The following is a 15,188-nucleotide window of genomic DNA, read 5'->3' as shown; positions in this document are numbered from 1 at the left end:
ATCCATCAACCCACAGTTCCCCATCTACATCTGGAAGTGGTGTATCCTGTAAATCGATACGACCCTTTGTTTGTTCTTCAGTCAGGAAAACACAATCATGATGTTCTTCCTTCTGGATCTCAGTAACAGGATAGGACAATAAAGTAGCAGGGTTCAAAGTGGCGCACCTCTTAAGGGTAATATGTGGCGTCAACAGTGTTAGCTCGTATCCTGTTAAACGGGCACTGGTTAGATGCTGTGTTTTCGTTTGGTTCAATAAAGCATCTACCGCATGGGGAACTAACACCAACAATTTGTGTGACAGAACTATTCCCTCACTCTGTCGTATGGCTACTGCTGTTGCTGCAACTGCTCGAAAACATCCAGGCAGTCCTCGAGCCACAGGATCGAGTACTGCTGAAAAGTACGCACAAGGTCTCTGTTTATCTCCGTGTGTCTGCACTAAGACTGATAATGCGCACCCATCCTTCTCATGTACATATAATGTAAAAAGCTTTGTATAATCTGGTGTCCCTAACACTGGTGCAGAACAAAGTGCTTGTCTCAATTGTTCAAAAGCATTCTGACATTCATCTGTCCATTCAAGGGGAATTGGTGTAGTTTTGGACAACAACGCTAACAAAGGTTTTATAATGTGCGAAAATCCTAATATCCATTGCCTACAAAAGGACGTCAAACCTATGAAGGCACGAACATCTTTCTGAGTGCAAGAGACTGGCGTGTCTAAAATTGCTTGAATGCGGTCTGATGTCAATGCACGTCCCTCCTTAGACAAAAGATGACCGAGGTAGGTCACCTTTGGTCTACAATATTGCAACCCTTTCCTCGAAACCTTGTGATGATTTTTAGCAAGAAAAGAAAGTATGGAGAGAGTACTCTCCTCACATTGCTCTTGCGTATCTGCTGCAAGCAAAATATCGTCAACATATTGAATAAGAGCCACCCCAGACTGTAAGTCGAAAGAATCAAGCTGTCTTTTCAAAGCCTGACTGTAAATACTAGGGCTTTCGGTGTAACCCTGAGGAACTCGACAAAATCTATATGATTTGTTATTTAATGTGAAGCCGAACAAATATCGACTATCAGGGTGAATGGGAATCGAAAAGAAAGCATTTTTCAAGTCGATTACCGTGAAGGTAGTGGCTGTGGGTGGAATCAAAGTGAGTAAGGTGGTAATATCAGACACCACCGGATACTGGGGTACTACTATCTTATTAATTTCCCTCAAATCAATAATGAAACAATAGATCTTAGTGTCTGTGTCTTTCTTTAGGATCGGAATAATTGGGCTGTTGCAAACATTATAGGGAACTTCCTCCACCACCCCCGCCATAATCAAGTCATTCGCAATCTGTGTCAAAGCCACTTCACCTTCTCTGGAGATCTTGTATTGGGGTACACGGGGCAAAGACACTCCGTCCTTCACAGTAATACGCACAGGAGGAATAGTCATTTGACCCACATCGGTATCAGAAGTGGCCCATAAAGTACTTGGGAGAGAAGCTAACGCATCGGCCTCCTGCATGAGGCACGATCTTTCAACCTCTGGGTAGTTCTCATTCAAAATAACCAGCACCCCTTCAGGGGCACAACGTATGGTTGCTCGAAAATGTTTTAGCATATCAAGTGCCACAATATTATCTGGTGTGTTTGGAGATAACAAAAACGGACATGGGGCAGTAAATTTGTCAATGTGAAATGTAAGGGGTTGAGACAATGGGCTAAGAGAAGGTGTTCCATCGAACCCTATTGAAGTAATTGTTTCGCCAGACAGGGGAGCCCTTGGAACCAAGCGTTTGGACAGAGCGCTACGAGTAGCTCCTGTATCGACCAGAAACTGATCAGTAGAACCCAAAACATGTGCTGATATATATGGACCACTTTGATCAACTGGTACTTCAACTGATTCCACACCCCATCCTACGCAATCCTATGCATAATTATTATCCTGAGACTCAGTAAACTCTCCTTCAGCTATCTGATACTGATTCCGTCGATCAAAAGTATTGTAATCAGCGTGACCACGACCCCTTGCCTCAAACCTACCACGATCATTCGCTCCACCTCTCGGTCCTACATAACTGTTCCGTGACCTTCCACTCCCTCGTCCAAGCTGAGTACGCTGTTCAGGAAGCACCGGACAATCCGAAGCCCAATGTCCAAACTGCTTACAGTATGCACACTGATCCTCAGAAATATCAGTACGAGTAGAAGGCGTACCATACGATCCTCGTCTACCCCTATCGTTCCCTCTCAACTGTGTCGCATAAACCTGAGCCAACATCACCTTCGTCTTTAAATCCTTCGCTTTCTTATCACTACTTTCTTTAGCCTCCAATTCCTGTCGTTCATAGTACTGAGCCATAGTTAATAAAGAAGCAGGGGTCGCTGTAGTCCATGAACTTACTGTTAGGAATAAGTAGGGTCTAGGTTCAGGTCAGGTCAGGATAGGAAACATGCCATGTATAAATTCCAATATTCATTGCAAAACATTGTATTACTTTTGTTTAATTGATTACTGGCATTTAGCAATGCTTGTTGCTGATTGAAGAATATCGTTTTGCCAATGCTTGTTGTCAAAGTTGTTACGCACATTCATTTACCAACACGTGGGAGCCTCGCCCAAACTGTATTGTCAGTACAGGTGAAAACACAGGCTCACGTTTTCACGCGTACAGAAGCATCTATAAAAGCCCCTGCCCGACTCATGAGAGACGCTTTGCTTGAAGACTTCTGCGTCCCTCACGAGTGTTCCAGCGGAGTTCCAGCTTCCCTTGGCGGCCCTTCTCCTTTTGGTTCCCGTCCTGTCCCCTCTTACCTGCTTTCATCTTGAGCGCCTTTCCCTTCAGCTTCACCGAGTAGTAGAGGATTCTGCAGCGGCTCTTCAAGTCCCGAACTTCCGGTTTCCCGACAGAGCGTTTTTGGAACCGGACCTAGTCCCACGAAGATCTCGGCCTTGACGCAGTTCCTTTTCCGGTACCAGGGCCCTGGGAGACAGTAAGAAAGAAAAGATATTTAACGCTCTAGAGACAGAGTTAATTTTTGAAAATCAAGCCTTGATAAATGCAAATCGGACCCAAAGCTGAAAAACTCTTGTTATGCAAACGTTTGTGAAATTCTTGGGCAATGGTTATAATTGCATCGGATCTGTTCGGAAGATAGTAGTAAGGACCTTTTTTGGACATTATATATTCTGAATAATCCAGTGTTGAATTCGAGAGGTTACTTGGCCTTTTGCAAACAGTAATTTGTAATTACAAACTGGGGGTATACTTAGCAGTGATTGTAACTGCACAGGTGGATGTTAATATTAGAAACAATTCCTGAGGTTATAACTGTTCAAGGAATTGTAGGTCTTGCCTTGTTCTTGTTTATTTATTTTACAGACCCCCAAGTACAGCATTAGAAAATACAAGCAAGGTAAGAGAAGTTAGCTTCTATAAAGTTGATTAATAAGTTGTACTAACAAAATAACCAGTTGAACCAGTTGAAACCTGATTTGATTTGGCAGTCAAATAGTCACGGCTTTGGTATTTATTCTTCAAGGTGCAAATACAGTTGTATCAAGATGTTTGATATCCTTGCAAAAGAAGTATAGGAATGGGCTGACTTTAACTTGGGTATGTATTATTCGGTATATGTATTATTCTGTATGTTAAATTCCTCAAGGAAACATTGCCAATGGTAGAATAGTTTAGTGATTGAATTATTCCTTTGCTAGATATTTCAAGTGTTCCAAAGAAAGGCAAGCAGCCCAGAATACTTCAGTAGAAAGAAACGCCGGACGTCTCAGGAAGAGCTCCAGTGTTTATTTGTTTGTTTCTCATTCCACTTCCCCTTCCCTTTGAGAGGTAACTGGTAGTGGCAAGAGTTCTACTTCCTTGTCACGCTGGTTAGTTCTTGAAGAGATTGGGATTAAGCATCTTCAAGACGGAAACAACTGGAACCTTGTGGTGGTACGCTTGACAGAAAGCAAAGCCAAAACCCTTCCTTTGTTTCCTCTTGAAGGTGTTTCACTATGGACCTCTCAAAAATGAATGTTTCCGAAATCGCAGAGATTGTACGTAAAATGAATGACGAAGTACAGGATTTACGGTTGGAAAACCAATCCCTTCGACAAGAATTAGATGATTCTAAATCAAATTTTACATCTTGGCGAGAAAAGAATACAGATGGTCGACCTGTTTTAACGCCACCTAAATTCGGGGTTTCAGGATTTCATGTACCTAAATTTGGGGCTCCAGTTTTTCAACAGCAAACCACCCCGGGGGTTACTCAAAACCAACCAGTTCAATTAACAGTAGTTTCACCAAGCCCTGTTCCTTTAGCGAACCCTGAAAGGTTCCTTGGAGATTGTAATTCTTTCAATACTTTCATGAGTCAGTGTCATTTACACTTCTTGTGTAAGCCTCAAATTTTTACCACTGATACTACCAAAGTGGCTTTCATTATTTCCTATCTAGGAGGAGTAGCAGCTAACTGGGCCATGCCTTTAGTAGACAGGAATGATCCACTAATTCACAATTTGACCGATTTCAAAACCGCCATGTCCAGCTTGTTTTCCAAACATGTTTTCTTGCAGGCTTCAGACAATGAGTTATTAAATTTACGTCAGGGTTCAAAGGATTTAATATCGTATGTAACCACCTTTAACAGGCTGTTAGCTGAAACTCAATGGCCTGAGAATAAAAGGGTATCTTTATTTTATCGAGGCCTCAGAGAAGATTTAAAGGATTCTCTGGCCCATATAGTTAATTTGCCTGAAGATTTCACAGAATTCCAGGATTTAGTGGTTAAATTAGACCATAGATTGGGTGAGCGAAAGAATGAAAAGCCTCAAAATGATTTTAGAAATCTACATTTTAGAACTGAAAGAAAGACCAACGAGGATAAAAATGCTCAAGTCGAACCTATGCAGATAGGTGGAATCAAGGGACCCTTGACTCAAGAAGAAAAGGATAGAAGGCGAAAAAATAATTTATGTTTATATTGTGGCAAATCTGGTCATTTTGCCAAAGACTGTCCAATTAGACCAATCAGAAAGAAGGTTATGGTTTTAACACAAAACTCTTCACAAGAGTCGGAAAACTAGGCCTCTCGAGAAAAGAAGAGATCGGTTTCTCGAGCGAAAATAGTCAGAGGATCTCACAATATGCAACTTGTGTTAAAAATTACATACCTAGACATTTTACAATTAGAATGATTTTGATTTTATCAAATCATCAGAGACATAGCATACCTGTACTTATTGATTCAGGAGCTACAGGTAACTTTTTTGATTTAGAGTTCGCCAAAAAATTACATTTAACTCAAGTTCCCAAGAAAGAACCAGAACCTGTACGGGCAGTAGAACGCTCAGCACTTTCTTCGGGCCTGATTAGATTCCATACTACACCTTTAATTCTAGTATTAGAAAATGGTCACACGGAACATGCCATATTTGGCCTCATCGACACACCAGCTTTTGGGGTCATTCTAGGAATACCGTGGTTAGAGCTCCACAATCCAAAAATTGATTGGGTTAAACGCACAGTGACTTTAGACTCAGTTCATTGTAAAGAACATTGTTATCAAGAGACAACAAATTCAATGATGCCACTTACTTGTGCCACAATACAGTCCAATTTTACTGACCTCCCAAAAGAGTATAAAGATTTTTCTGATGTTTTTGACCCTGTAAAGGCTACTAAATTACCTCCTCACAGGGTATACGATTGTAGGATAGACTTAATTCCAGGAGCTGTCTTACCTTGCAGTCGTATATACGCTTTAACTGAACCTGAAAATCAATACTTGAGAACCTACTTAAATGAGTTATTGGAGATAGGTTTTATTCGACATTCAACCTCTCCTGTCTCGTCTCCTTTATTTTTTGTAGCAAAAAAGACGGGAGATCTTAGAGCATGCATCGACTATCGTGCGGTAAATAAAGCTACAATTAAGAATCGTTACCCCCTGCCTCTGATTCCGGTACTTTTAAACCAGGTAAAAGGGTCAAGTATATATACCAAGTTAGACCTGCGCGGAGCATACCATCTAATCCGTGTAAAAGAGGGTGACGAATGGAAAACTGCTTTTCGCACAAAATTTGGCTTATTCGAATATACAGTAATGCCATTCGGTCTATGCAATGCACCAGCTGCATTTCAATACTTTATAAATGAAGTTTTGCACAACCTATTGGATATCTGGGTTATTGTATATATCGATGACATTCTGATTTATTAAAAAAATCCTGAAGAACACGTAGGACATGTCAGGTCCGTTTTGCAAAAACTTAGAGACAACTCCTTGTTTGTTAAGTTAGAAAAATGCGTGTTCAATACCTCTAAAGTTGAATTCCTTGGATATTGGCTGTCACCCGAAGGAATCGTAATGGATCCAAAAAAGGTGGAAGCAATTTTAAATTGGCCAGCTCCTACCTCTATAAAAGAAGTACAAAGGATTCTAGGATTTGCTAATTTTTACAGGAGATTTATCTCAAAATGTTCTGAAATAGTGGTACCAATTACACGACTCTTACAAAAGGGGAAGAAATTTGCTTGGAATTCTGATGCTGACTCGGCTTTCAATACTCTGAAAAAGGCATTTACTTCAGCACCAATTTTAAAACATCCTGATCCTGATCGACCATTCTTTGTGGAAGCGGATGCTTCTCAATCAGCAATATTATCTTATTACAGAAGGACGTAGAAACTGGAAATTTTCATCCAATAGCCTTCTACTCCAGAAAACTTTTGCCTGCCGAGCAAAATTACACAATTGCTGAACGAGAGCTTTTAGCAATAAAAGCAGTGTTCCAAGAGTGGAGACATCATCTTCTTGGAGCCAAGCATACGATCACTATTTTTTCAGATCATAAAAATTTGCAGTTTTATTCCACAGTGAAGGCTTTTACTCCAAGACAGCTGCGTTGGCTGCAATTCTTTAGCGAATTCGATTTTTTAATTACATATCGTCCTGGAGTAAAACAACTATTATCTGACACACTTTCTCGTTTGGTGTGTAATAAAGACAAGGAACCAAGCTCAGAATTACAGAGTATTATCCCTGAAGAGAAAGTCTGTGCTGAAGTCACTTCTACTGACTTTTTGACTTTACTAAGAGAACAAAATAAAGTTTTAAATCAGGATCATTGGCTTTCCCAAAAACATACCTCAATTTCTGATGGAATATTCTATCACAAAAATAAAATATTCATTCCGACTGAGACACTGAGAGAGCAGGTCATTAAATGGGATCATGATCTAGCATTAGTTGCTCATCCAGGAGAAAGTAAAACTTTAGAATTGTGCCAAAGATATTTTTGGTGGAATGGAATGGGGACGGATATACATCAGTATATTCAGACTTGTCCAGTATGTGCAAGACAGAAATCATCTCATACTCCTCCAATGGGGTTGTTACAGCCGATGGAGATTCCTTCGACTCCTGGGCATACGATTAGCTTAGATTTTGTCACCGATTTACCCAAGTCACATGGCATGACTACCATATTAGTGGTAGTGGATTTTTTGTCTAAAATGGGACATTTTGTTCCCTTACCAAAACTACCATCAGCTGCTGAGTTCAGTGAAATATTTTTAGCTAATATTGTTAAACTTCATGGGTTACCGCAGAAAATTATTTCAGACAGAGGCCCGCAATTTTTATCAAGATTTTGGAAGCACTTTAGCAAACAATTGGGTATAAATATAGCGTTATCTTCAGCCTTTCATCCTCAAACGGATGGCCAAACTGAAAAATTAAACCAATACCTAGAACAGAGTTTACGATGTTTGACGACAACCTTGACTTCAGATTGGGTTGAAGCATTGCCTCTAGCAGAGTTTACCTATAACAATACAAAACACTCTGCATTGGGTTGCTCTCCATTTTATTTCCTCACTGGTCAGCACCCTCGGACACTACCTATTCTATTCCCAGAAAAAACAAATGACATGCCGGCAATTTCAGAACGATTAGACAATTTACGGAAATTTCAGGAAAGTGTTAAGAGATCATTGGCCAAACAAAAAGAAACTATGAAAAAGCATGCTGATAAGCATAGAATCCCAGCCCCTAATTATAACCCAGGAGATCTTGTATGGTTATCTACAAAAAATATACAGATCGAAGGACCTAAAAAGTTGAAACCTAGATTCATCGGCCCATTCCCCATTGATAAAATCCTTAATCCAGTTTCTATTAGACTGATCTTACCTCCTGATTATAAAATTCATCCGGTATTCCATGTGTCTCTCATTAAACCTATGCAACCAAACACTCGACCTGATGATCCGCCTCCTCCTATTATAGTTGGAGACCATGAAGAGTATGAAGTCAGGAAAATTTTGGATTCAAAACGCATTCATGGTCGTTTACACTATCTTATTGACTGGAAAGGTTATGATGTTTCAGAGAGATCTTGGGAACCTGAGAATAATGTCCATGCGCCAAGATTGATTCGCTTATTTCATGCCCTTCACCCAGATAAACCGCGACCAGTTAGGAGACCTTTGGGGGGGGGAACTGTTAGGAATAAGTAGGGTCTAGGTTCAGGTCAGGTCAGGATAGGAAACATGCCATGTATAAATTCCAATAGTCATTGCAAAACATTGTATTACTTTTGTTTAATTGATTACTGCCATTTAGCAATGCTTGTTGCTGATTGAAGAATATCGTTTTGCCAATGCTTGTTGTCAAAGTTGTTACGCACATTCATTTACCAACACGTGGGAGCCTCGCCCAAACTGTATTGTCAGTACACGTGAAAACACAGGCTCACGTTTTCACGCGTACAGAAGCATCTATAAAAGCCCCTGCCCGACTCATGAGAGACGCTTTGCTTGAAGACTTCTGCGTCCCTCACGAGTGTTCCAGCGGAGTTCCAGCTTCCCTTGGCGGCCCTTCTCCTTTTGGTTCCCGTCCTGTCCCCTCTTACCTGCTTGCATCTTGAGCGCCTTTCCCTTCAGCTTCACCGAGTAGTAGAGGATTCTGCAGTGGCTCTTCAAGTCCCGAACTTCCGGTTTCCCGACGGAGCGTTTTTGGAACCGGACCTAGTCCCACGAAGATCTCGGCCTCGACGTAGTTCCTTTTCCGGTACCAGGGCCCTGGGAGACAGTAAGAAAGAAAAGATATTTAACGCTCTAGAGACAGAGTTAATTTTTGAAAATCAAGCCTTGATAAATGCAAATCAGACCCAAAGCTGAAAAACTCTTGTTATGCAAACGTTTGTGAAATTCTTGGGCAATGGTTATAATTGCATCGGATCTGTTCGGAAGATAGTAGTAAGGACCTTTTTTGGACATTATATATTCTGAATATTCCAGTGTTGAATTCGAGAGGTTACTTGGCCTTTTGCAAACAGTAATTTGTAATTACAAACTGGGGGTATACTTAGCAGTGATTGTAACTGCACAGGTGGATGTTAATATTAGAAACAATTCCTGAGGTTATAACTGTTCAAGGAATTGTAGGTCTTGCCTTGTTCTTGTTTATTTATTTTACAGACCCCCAAGTACAGCATTAGAAAATACAAGCAAGGTAAGAGAAGTTAGCTTCTATAAAGTTGATTAATAAGTTGTACTAACAAAATAACCAGTTGAACCAGTTGAAACCTGATTTGATTTGGCAGTCAAATAGTCACGGCTTTGGTATTTATTCTTCAAGGTGCAAATACAGTTGTATCAAGATGTTTGATATCCTTGCAAAAGAAGTATAGGAATGGGCTGACTTTAACTTGGGTATGTATTATTCGGTATATGTATTATTCTGTATGTTAAATTCCTCAAGGAAACATTGCCAATGGTAGAATAGTTTAGTGATTGAATTATTCCTTTGCTAGATATTTCAAGTGTTCCCAAGAAAGGCAAGCAGCCCAGAATACTTCAGTAGAAACAAACGCCGGACGTCTCAGGAAGAGCTCCAGTGTTTATTTGTTTGTTTCTCATTCCACTTCCCCTTCCCTTTGAGAGGTAACTGGTAGTGGCAAGAGTTCTACTTCCTTTTCACGCTGGTTAGTTCTTGAAGAGATTGGGATTAAGCATCTTCAAGACGGAAACAACTGGAACCTTGTGGTGGTACGCTTGACACTTTCACTAGTTTTTAAACGTTTTGCAATCTCCGGTAGGAGATTAGCCACATACTTATCAACAAACAAATGCCTGCCTGTATCCTCTGTTAATGATTGCCCACTATAATCATGGAATGCTTCCTCAAAACGTGAAAAAAAATCAGAGACCGATTCATCCGGCTTCTGTTTGCAAGATGCCAGCATCGTCCAGTCAATTTTCTTAGGAGGAACAAGCGTTTTTAATTTATTCAAACTAGCTGCTGGAAGATCTAAAATCAATTGACACGGCTTGCATGCAGGTTCTCTATCTAAATCGGCTCGGGCTAATTCCTTCCAATCGGCACCTAGAATCGCTCGATCATCAAACTTACGAATCGCCCTCCACATATCAGGAGGCAATATCAACCCAAAGAAAAGGTCAATATCAACTAGTGTCATGACACACGAAGAAATAGCACCTTCCACACCCTCATAAAAAGCTGCTGGGTTTTTACGGGGGTCAGGTAAAGCATTTTTAAGCGCCATAACGTCCGTTCTATTCCATGGCGTATAAACCCAATTATATACAAAATAACCCTTCGCATCTTTAGACCTCTTATCGTCATCTGTGCCTTGCCCTTTAGGAGGGACATACAAAGGTGCAGCTTCTCGCATAGGCATAACATTAACTGCAACACTCTTATCTGTGTCAAAGATAGGGCACTCGTTGGATACTTCCGTTGATCCAGACGTAGACGAACCCGATACCTTTTTCACCGCTCACAGCCGTGTCGCCTCATCCCGTAGTTGAACCAAACGTTGGAGAAACTCATCCACATCTGCAAGAACAAAAAGGCCTTTACAGAAATTCTCACGACCAACTGATATAACTTTAGGTTCCAACTCAGGAGAATGCTTCCTAAACCGTTCAACAACTTCATCTGCAAAATGATCTAGAAAATATAATCGTTCCTTATCAGACCACGTACTCATAAGACCATTAACCTCTGAAACAGTTATAGAATTTGTATTGAGTTTACGAGCAATCGAGCGTAATTCCCCGGTGCGCTCTGCAGTTAACCTGGTACACTGATTATCCTGATCTTCTTCACTCGAGGCCGCATCCGGGGCCGTAGGTGGAACATACGGAGGCGGGCAACGGTCTAGTAATGAAAAATCATCTGATTCGTTACTAAGGACAGGATAAAGAGGACGTCGAATAGGAAACTGACCATTAACTTGCAAATTACGTTCCCGAATCTCCCTCTCTTTCTGTTCCTGCAATTCTTTTTCCTGTAACTGTAAAGCTTTATCACGAGCAGCCTTTCGCTGCTCTTTGTCCGCCAAGGCTTGTTCACGCTTCATTCGTTCACGCACCGCTTTCTCCCACATACGCACACAATCAAACATATCCTGTCTAGACCTGCGCTGAAACAGACATTGCTCCACATACTGAACCTTTCGCAGATCAAACGACCCATGTAGTGGCCATTGCAATTCACGATCAGTTTTCGTATATTTATGCCATAATGTACTATACATAATGGGGGGGGGAGGCCAAATTTTATATACATTTCGCGATTAGGAGTCCCCTCTGGGGGAGCCGGCTGAGATTCATTTAATTGATAAGTGGTACCATATCCAAAACAGCACATTCCTCGAAGTGTGCTTAAAACAGGCATGTCAAAATATCACGAAAACGCGATATTACAAAATATGGCACTTAAATGTGCTTTACACACGGTGTGCCGCTCAAACAAATTCAAAGTCAGAGAAATATCTCTACGTGCCTGTCTATGTGAGGTGCACTCCACATATAACTCAACTCATAGGTTCAAACGTTAGCTAACTCAAACAAATTCAAAGAGCCACAGTAAGCGTCAATAGACTACCTTACCAATCACAGGCTTACCAAATATTTCCAAACGTCCAGGTTCCAACTGCCAAGTTCCGTAATCGAATCAGCCAAACGGGCACTGCACGACAACCAAACCGATCAGGATCTCAGTCGAGGACCGGCGCCACCTGGAAGGTCGAGTCAGAAGGAAAGGAAAAAACACCGTGGATGCCAAGACTCTGGTCACTCAGTGGCAGCGTACGCGTCCACGGCGAGTTTCCAAGCCTTCATCGCGACCTATCCTTCGGGCATCCGAGTCACCGATGAGTCCCTTCGTGGTCGCCAATTTGTGGTATTGGGTTTCGTCAGATCTACATACTCTGTGCAAAAACTCTCGAACACCATAGAATAGAAGTTGGCACGGAAAATGGAAAATGCAAAAGACAAGTTTATTAAGACCCCATGGGGTGAGGGTACATTCCTACAGCACCCTTCGGCAATGCAAGAAGTATCACACTGAACATCGGTGTGGGACCTCTTTTATACAATTTTAACAGTAATAAAAAGGTAGGCGGCATACTCTTTTCACAGTTTAGGTACATATAAGGGCATTTTTGGAACACAGCCAACATGTGGGAGGAGTTTTAGTACCACTGGTCAGTTTGGAGAACATTCCTAGGAGGTGACCGCTCATTAATCCAAATGTTCGAGTACGCATGCGTAGGCTTGACCAGTGCTAAAAATAGCCTGTTGCTGGGCAAGGTAAATGGTCATTGGCATGGAGGAAGGACAAAAGGGCACGCTGACCACGAGGCCGCATGTTCATACAAAATGGAAGCCAGGGAATACAAAATGGCCCCCGCTCATTTGGTCAAGTTAAAGATGAAAAGCTTGTGAAGCTGAGCTAAATGCTAATTCAGTTGCTGCCAAATTACGACACTACAAGGTCCTCTACAATGTCTTACTTGCATATCTCAATGACCATCTTCAACTCTACCATCCAACCAGACATTTATGCTTAGCCTCACTAGCCCTCGAACGAGTCCCATGCATCCAAAGAAGCAAGTCAGGAGGACGCTTGTACATTGATGCCAAGATCTGCAATGACCTCCCTCAACACATCAGGACATCCCCCGTCTATACTCAACTTTGGCAAGAAACTGAAGACTTGCTGCTCCACTAGGAACTCTGCCTGACCTTTGCTGCAGTGTCTTAATTCCCTCACAGGTGATAAGTTGTGGTCTACAAATCGTGTTACCGTTTTAACAAAGCATTGCTAATGACACTTGTCCTCACGTTGCGACAAAAATGGCATTGTCCTTTGAAAAACACGGAGGGCATCCATATAATCTAAGGCCTCCGTTTACCACATCTCAAAAACTTAGAGACTTAGGGCCCGATTCACAAAGCTAAACTTAGACCTGAAGTCTAAGTTTACACCAAAAGTCTAAGAGGCTTACTTACGAGAGCCCTGCTTCACTTTTGCACTACTTAATGTGATACATGTGTGATGCAGGGGGCTCATAAAGATTTATGAAGCCATGCAAAGCCACCATGTGTGCCTTTGAGTGGCCTCGTAAAACATGGTTAAGGTGACGCAGCGCAAATTGCTGCGTTGCCTTACTTTGTGCCCGGGCGGCATTCCATGGGAATTGTGGTGGGTTTTCCCACGCAACGCCCATTGAATTTGATGCTGCCCCAGATTTACAAAGTGTTGTAAACCTGGGGAGGTTTAAAATCCATACGCCTCCCAAGGTGAGGTGTAACGAGGAGAAATAGGTTAATTTCTCCTTGTTATTTCCTCTATCCATGTGAGCTGCATTCTGCAGCACATAGAAAGACAAAAATTCCTTGTAGGAGTGTTTTAGTGCAGGAAGGTACCTCTTCCTGCACAAAAACGACCCTGCCTGCAATGAAAGCACCCTTGCACCATGGCGCCAGGGTGCCTACATTGACGCTAGGCTGCCAAAATGGCACCAGTGCAGGCAGAAATGACAGGAATGCACCATATTGCTTAACTACGGTGCATTCCTGTCCTTTCACTTTGGTGTAGGGCAGTGCAGCAATTTGCCTTGCCTCGCTGCCCTACACCAAAATGCCATAAATGAGGCCCTAAGTTTTGACCGAAGTCTAAGTTTAGACCTAAAGTATAACTTTAGACCTGAAGTCTAACTTTAGACCTTAAGTTGAAAGTTAAACTTCAGGTCTAAAGTTGGACTTCAAATTTAAACTTAGAATTCATGTCTAGGGGGGCGTGGTTTGGACGCCGGAGGAAACGCGGCTTGAGCTCTCCTCCTGTGGCGCCGAGTTTTTTGCGAAAATTCGGTGAATTTCGGCGACTGTTCACTGCTGCAAGCATGCCATGAAGCAGCGGAGCATGCGAGGAACAAAACGCTACTACTTTGAATAGCCGGGAACAAAGTTAAAGACTCTTGCCAAGAGCCCATTGTCAGAGGCCGCATTGAAGCTACGCGGGGATCCTGCCCGACTACCTGATCCATCGGACACCCAACCCTGCCTCCGCCGAGCGACCTGCTCAGCTTCTGAGATTTTCGGTCCCTGGGGTCTGTGCTGGCTGACCGCCGACTACTGGATACAGACAACGAGGACCAGGTCAATGAAACACGATAATTGCAGGTACCGCGTGCATTAAACACGCAAAATGGCGGCCGCCCGACGATACATCGGTAAATGCCCCTGAGCTTTGCGCTCCACACTCATACAGCGTGTAATAACATCGGATGGTCCTCCAAATGCCTGCGCTCCCTGATGCAGCCCTGTAAGGACAGATTGGTGTCTGTTTTGAGCCTGATGACGATCGTGCATGCCCCACCATCAGCGTGTGTACATCTGACCACAACTGCATCCTCTAATGTTATAAGCCCCTTTCTGACAGCTGTATTGTGACTTAGCTTGATGCACATGTGAAGAGCTGTATACTTGGCCTTCTCTTTACGTTGAGGAGCAAGTTTTAGACCTTCATTTAGCTTTGCCTGACCCTAAGATGGCCGACATTTGTGACACCCTTTGCAAGTAATACATGCAATTTGTTCCTACATCAGCATCCGAAGGTATGGACATAGATAAGGAATGTTAACCAAACACCACACGCCAATATGCGCTATTGATAAGGCATATCAGGTCCCAGCGCTGACTAAACATTAACTGAAAGACAAGACAAGACAAGAAGGCAAGCCTGACACCAACCTGGAAGACTACTGGCAAGGTACGGCCACGGACCAAAGGTTATCTATACCTATCAACACAGACCTCACAAGCCCGACGGAGCAAAACCAACCAACGGCGAGACTGTTCTCT

The sequence above is a fragment of the Lissotriton helveticus genome, chromosome 1_1 (assembly GCF_964261635.1).
Source record: "Lissotriton helveticus chromosome 1_1, aLisHel1.1, whole genome shotgun sequence".
NCBI classification, from domain to species: domain Eukaryota; kingdom Metazoa; phylum Chordata; class Amphibia; order Caudata; family Salamandridae; genus Lissotriton; species Lissotriton helveticus.
The sequence above is the reverse complement of the archived record's forward strand: the minus strand, read 5'-3'. Positions refer to the sequence as shown.